The sequence below is a fragment of the Anneissia japonica genome, unplaced genomic scaffold (assembly GCF_011630105.1).
Source record: "Anneissia japonica isolate Jap-2015-1 unplaced genomic scaffold, ASM1163010v1 scaffold2827_len66361_cov137, whole genome shotgun sequence".
In the NCBI taxonomy this organism is placed as follows: Eukaryota; Metazoa; Echinodermata; class Crinoidea; order Comatulida; family Comatulidae; genus Anneissia; species Anneissia japonica.
In genome coordinates this window covers 576-6,675 of record NW_022700339.1, presented here as the reverse complement: position 1 = coordinate 6,675, position 6,100 = coordinate 576, and positions in this window count along the sequence as shown.

Below are 6,100 nucleotides of genomic sequence, written 5' to 3'. Positions count from 1 at the left end.
AATGATGAAAATGCCTGTGTACGGATTAAAAAAATTTTACATATCGACTTTGGAATGATCCACGATGAGTCGAGACGAGTCGTGGTAAACGCCCATCGATTGCCATGTCGGAACATGACGGCAGCAAATGCGGGTCCCGATCCCATTATTGTAAAGATTATTTATATGGCCGATCGAGACCGCATCCTTCAACTCGCCAAAAGAAGAATTTACAATCCAAGTAAGAGACTGGTCACGGTTTATACGGACCTGCCACTTGAAATGAAGCAAGAGCGAAGTAAGTTATCCACCAGGGCACGCAAAATGAGGAAAAAGCAAGGCCACTAGAATCAGGGTTGCCGAGACCAACGTGCTCATGGTATACCGTGATCGAGGCCAGCAGAATGCTCCTTAGCAGCGTTAATTGATAACTGGCAGGTAGTTTAGTGGTTTCGGCAGACCCATGTAGTCTCATGCCTACACCGTTATCCCGTATCCTTGAGTTTGAGTACACTCCAACAAACTAACTGTTTTATGATGTAAAATAATCAATGATGATAAATGCATTTCTGTTTGTTTGTTATTATAATGTATGTATGTATTCCTGTGGAAGAAGGTTTCCTTAAGGTTTCCCTCCTGTTTGATTTATTAGTTTGGCTTGATTTTTTTTTTTTTTTTTTTTTTTTTTTACATTGCTATTTCTCTCATTTTAGGCAGATATGTTAACACCAATCTTGTGGTGCTGCTGCTGCAGCACCACAAGACCACAAACTCTCATTCAAAAAAGGCTGAGATGGTTTTGCTCAGCTAAAATCAGTGTTTTGCACCCTGCAGTTAGTTTGAACTCTAAATGTCAAATGGATAATTCTTGACACAATTTTCAACAAATTATTCAACTGTAGCGGCTTTAAAATATTTTGCAGAGCACTGCATCTTAAAGAATAGAATTTGTGGGTCAAAATGTCAAACTTTAAGAAAAAAATACATTAGTATCAGCTGCAAAATACATTTAATTGAATTTTTTTTTTTAATTTAACACAAGGTCTGAGTTTTTGAATTAGACTGCCGCGGCATCACTTTTGTCAGACTGCTAGTGTTTATCTATCTACAGAGAGTGTAAATCTCGTAAAGTGATTAGAATGAATGGATTTGTGTAGCAAATTTTTTCATGGCACCATCCTCCAGTCTTTTTTAAACAAGGGGGCAACAATTTCATATAGGCCTAAATTATTATTATTATTATACAGATATATGTCTAGTCATGGCATGATTGATGTCCATTACATGCTGTTACACTTACTATTTGTATGCGATTTTGTATTTTCACTGTTAAAAAAATAAAAGACGACAGTGGAAAAGCAGGCACTTTCCCCTCCCTAAATCTGCCCCTGTGAAACATTGTGGAAACCGAGGAACAAAATGGCCGGAAATGGCACTCAGTCTTAGGCCTAAATTTAAATATACCTTTTCTCTTTTTTTTTCTCCATTTTTTAATTTTCAAAGTTATTTCTCGTGCTCTTATTTTTCTTAACTATCACTCTGTTTCATATTTGATCAATATGCCTAAATGCTGTTTTTTCCAACTCGGCCCCAAGTATATCGTTATTATAATTGGTTATATACCTTTTTTATTTTTATTATTATATATGTTTAATATTATTTTTATTAATGCAGTTTTAATTATCCTTCCTGTTGACTGATTCGTGAATCTGTCTTTCCTGATTTTTTTTTTTTGCGACTTATAATTTATGATTCTTTGTTAGCTGAACTGATTTGAATTACGCGCCATACTGCTGGTGATAGCCTTTGTGTATACCAGGATGGCAATTGGTTTGTTACTTTTTGTGTTAACGTTTTTGTTACTGAAAGCTTCATTTATTGAAGATGAGGACACCACACCGGACTTTGATGTAATGAATTACATTGTAAATTGCAGACCAAGCAAGTCATTTAAACAAGGACAAGCAAAGCTTTATTGTTTATTTGTATCGCCAACGCCTACAAGACAACAAAAATTTTAAAAAAAAATGCTTCACTCCCAAATTTCGAGCCGATTCTTTAATTTTAATTATTGGACTCATACTTTCAGGAGATATTCATCCCTGCCCTGGTCCAAGAGCAACTAAATGCCCATGTATTGCATGTTCTAAAGGAATTATTAAATCAAGCAAAGCAATATCATGTGATGGGTGCAACGGATGGATACAAAGGTAGCCAATTAAATTGGCTACCTGTTTCTACTAGAGTTACTGAACGAAAATGTATTCAAGTTTTTAAAATTATTAATGGTATTTCCCCTGTGTATTTAAATACTGGCATTGAATTTACTAACCAATTTCATAACTATAATACTAGATTTTCGACTTTAAGAATGACAATTTATAAACAAAAATCTGGTACACATAGTAGATTCTCATTCATCGATACCGCAATCGATGAATGGAATAAATTACCTTATAAATGTTCAAAATTCACAATCCATATACACTTTTAAAAAACTCATAAAAAGCTATTATTTATCTGAACTTTATTATACATAGCTTTATTTATATGTTGTCTTTTTTTGATTATTGAATTTGACTTTGTTGTTTTGATTATGTATTATTCTTTAATTTAAGTATTCTCATTTAGAGACCACAGTGGAAATAAGTTGCTTTTTTGTACTTTGCTGTGTTTTTATCCTTGAATGTATTTTACTTATAATTACTTCAGAATGAATAAAATAAAAATAAATTATTGTAAGTGCATAAAATAATTACTTCAGAATGAATAAAATAAAAATAAAATAAAAATAAATTATTGTAAGTGCATGTAAATGAAAAGAAATAACAAAGGCAACGATTTAAAACATTTTAATTTTGGCTTTGCATTCAATATTAAAGTGTACACAGTAAATTGGGGCAGATAAGGGGCCGAGTTGACTCGAATTCGTCATAGGTACTTAAATGATTATCCAAAACCTAGGCCAACTAAAAAATAAAAATGTTCACAGTATGTAACTCAAATTCAAATAACACTTTTTATTATTCGTACAGCGAAATTAAATATTACGTAGGCCTATATCGTTTTAAACGACCATTAGCATGGTAACATCAATATGTTATCAATTATTTTACCAAGTGAGTGCATATACACGAGGAACAGTAAGGGTCCTATTGTTGATCCTTGTGGTACGTCCCTTACACTTCGCACTACGGGGTAATGGAACCCCAAATGACATAGACACTTTTTCTATCAAACCTAAACAACCATATATTTATACACCAAAGAAAACCATATTAACTTTCCTGAAGGAGTTTTTAGTTATAAATTTGGCTCATGTTTGAAGACCATAATAATCCTAAATTACTGAAATACAGTACAATTTGGATACTTTTATTTTTGTGTGATTTTAGGGTCGAAACAATGTTTTTCAGTGCCACTAAAATGCTAATTTATGACAGGTATCGTGTCAACGACACAACAAAATTGATTTTATTTTTTCACGGCAAGTAGCGCAACTAACTTATTGGCAATTAAAAAAAAATTAACCAGAATAGATTTCGGCGTTAAAATTCTAGAGCCAAAACAACAAAAGATGTTGGGTACCTAGGAACCCCAGCTTATGTAGTTCCAGTGATGGCGCCAGGACCTGCCCGACGGAGGGGCTAAAGGCCCCGACGGGGGGGGGGGGAGAGCTGGTGGAGCGAATCGAGTCTCACTTGGCTGGGGGTCAGGAACCACTTAGGGCCCCCGGTGGGGCTCTAGTGGCGAAGTCCCCTGGAAGCCACGGACATTTGATGAATTATGGCGAATTCTTATTACTTAGCCTATTTGATAGGCATCGAGTTACTATAATATGACTTGATGTAGGCCATGCTTTCTAATGTTGAAATTGGATTCCACAACAAAAACATTTTGAATAAAGCAAAAAACAAAGAGTATGCAATGTAACCATCTAATTTATTTTCAAATCCTCATTCTTGAAAGTGAAATTCTATATTTTAGAAATTTTGCACGAAATCTGTCAACCACGCTGTCATAGTCGAGGTTGCTTCACCTATCACGATGTATTCTAACCATAATGAGCCTATCTAATCGACCATTTTGTTATAACAGAACGCAAATTATTTTTACTTAGTCTCATTGAATTATTGTTGTTGTTGTTGTTGCTGTTGCTGTTGTTGTTGTTGTTGTTAGCGCCACCATTGTGTTAAAGTGTTAATATCGTATAACTTGGTCACAGAAGTGTAAACTATTTAAATGACTTGGTCCCGGTATGTCCGGTATGTAGAGATTCATCAATTATTTATTTAGCACAAAACAGCCTTCCAGGCAGACACCTCATCTGCGCTGATAGGGAGTGATGACAGCACGGGAACAGTTGTACTCTTCTCTGCCTTGTAAGTTGCCAGCGACTCGAAAGTGTTGGCAACTTTCAGAAGACTTTGACTAAAGGATGATATTTGCTCATCAGTAATCACTTGTTTCTGATCGTTTTGCTGACTTACCCGGTCGGAGAGTTGTTGTAGCACGCCTGCTCCCTGTTATATTTAACGAAATTCAAAGTACATTTTAATGCAAACCTTAAAGGCCCAATGTATGAAATACATAATAGTAAAACTACACAATTCTCAAGCTTTCGAAATCACTCACTCATCATAGAAAAGCTTAGATGATAAAGGTATTTAATGGATGTATTTTACATATCATAAATAAAGAATGCTTTAATATGCCGATTAAAAGCTATACATTCAAAATAGGACAAACAACAGGAGTTTGTATATAAGTAGTGGTGCTCTAGGATATAATTTTTTTTGGGGGGGGGGCTGGCTAAGATAAGATGTCCGACTGGGGAGGGGGAGATATGGGTGTAACTATAGCGCGCCGTGTTATCTGAGAACCGAAAGCCCGAGCCGGGATGGCTATGGGAGAGGGATGTCCCATCCTCCCAAAACGCGAAAAAAAAAAAAATTAGGACTAATTCTAGATGGCCGGAAATCGGCACTGTCAGCCTTGAAAAGTACAGGTTAAAAATTAATATAAAATTGTTAGTTGTTACCAAGGTCGTCGATCCGTGGTTGAAAGTTGGGGGGGGGGAGAGGGACGAAATGAAAAATAAAGCCTTGGGCCGTAGACCAGGTGGCGAAGCCCCCGAAAGTTCTGGCGCCTATAGCCCTTTAATTGATTTTAAGCAATGCAATTAACATTTATTTAAACAGAATTTCAAAATATCCAGTGGCGGATCCAGTAATATGAAATAGAGCTGGGCCCAGTGAGGGACTTTTACAGATGGAGAGTGTAGACCACCTCAGCCCCACAGTGGTTGGGGCTGAGGTAAGAAAATTTATGATTATGCCACCTCTAGTTGGTCGGAAATGGCACTCTCAAACTGAATTTGAATATAATTTTCATTTTTCTCCACTTTTAAATTTCGGGGGAAAAAATAAATTAGGGACGGTGGGCCGGCTGGGTCACTTGAATCTGCCACTAAAATACTCATCATAAAAAGTTTTTAAAATTATCCTTTTAGTCATAATTATGCCCGCATATATATTTCGTGCCAACTAACATTCATAAAAATAATGATTTATTATCTACTATTAGCTTGTAACGTATTCAAACCATGAAAAACAAATAAGCCTAAGATAAACTTAAGACAGTCAATTATTTAGTCTTTTTGCATTTAGAGTACTTTAAAATCAATCAAGAGGTTTTTGCTTTTCTCCTCATTTTGAATTTCACTTTTGTGTAAGTAATATTAAATTATTTCCTTTAAGTCTTTACCTAATATTTATTCCTTTAAATTTAACTTGAAAATATCTCTGGTCTCGGCATATGGCAGATAAGCCTTCTGTTCATGTTTATGCATTATTATTATTATTATTATTATTATTATTATTATTATTATTATTATTATTATTATTATTTATTATTATTATCATCATTATTACCTGTATCATTTACAAATTTTACAGCTGAAACTACATGTATGTGCATGTGCGTGTATATGTCTGCATGTGTGTATATGTATGCATGTGTGCGCATGTATGTGTACAGTATGTGTGTATGTAGATATGTGTGTATATACTGTATGTATGTGTATATGTATGTATATATATATATATATATATATATATAT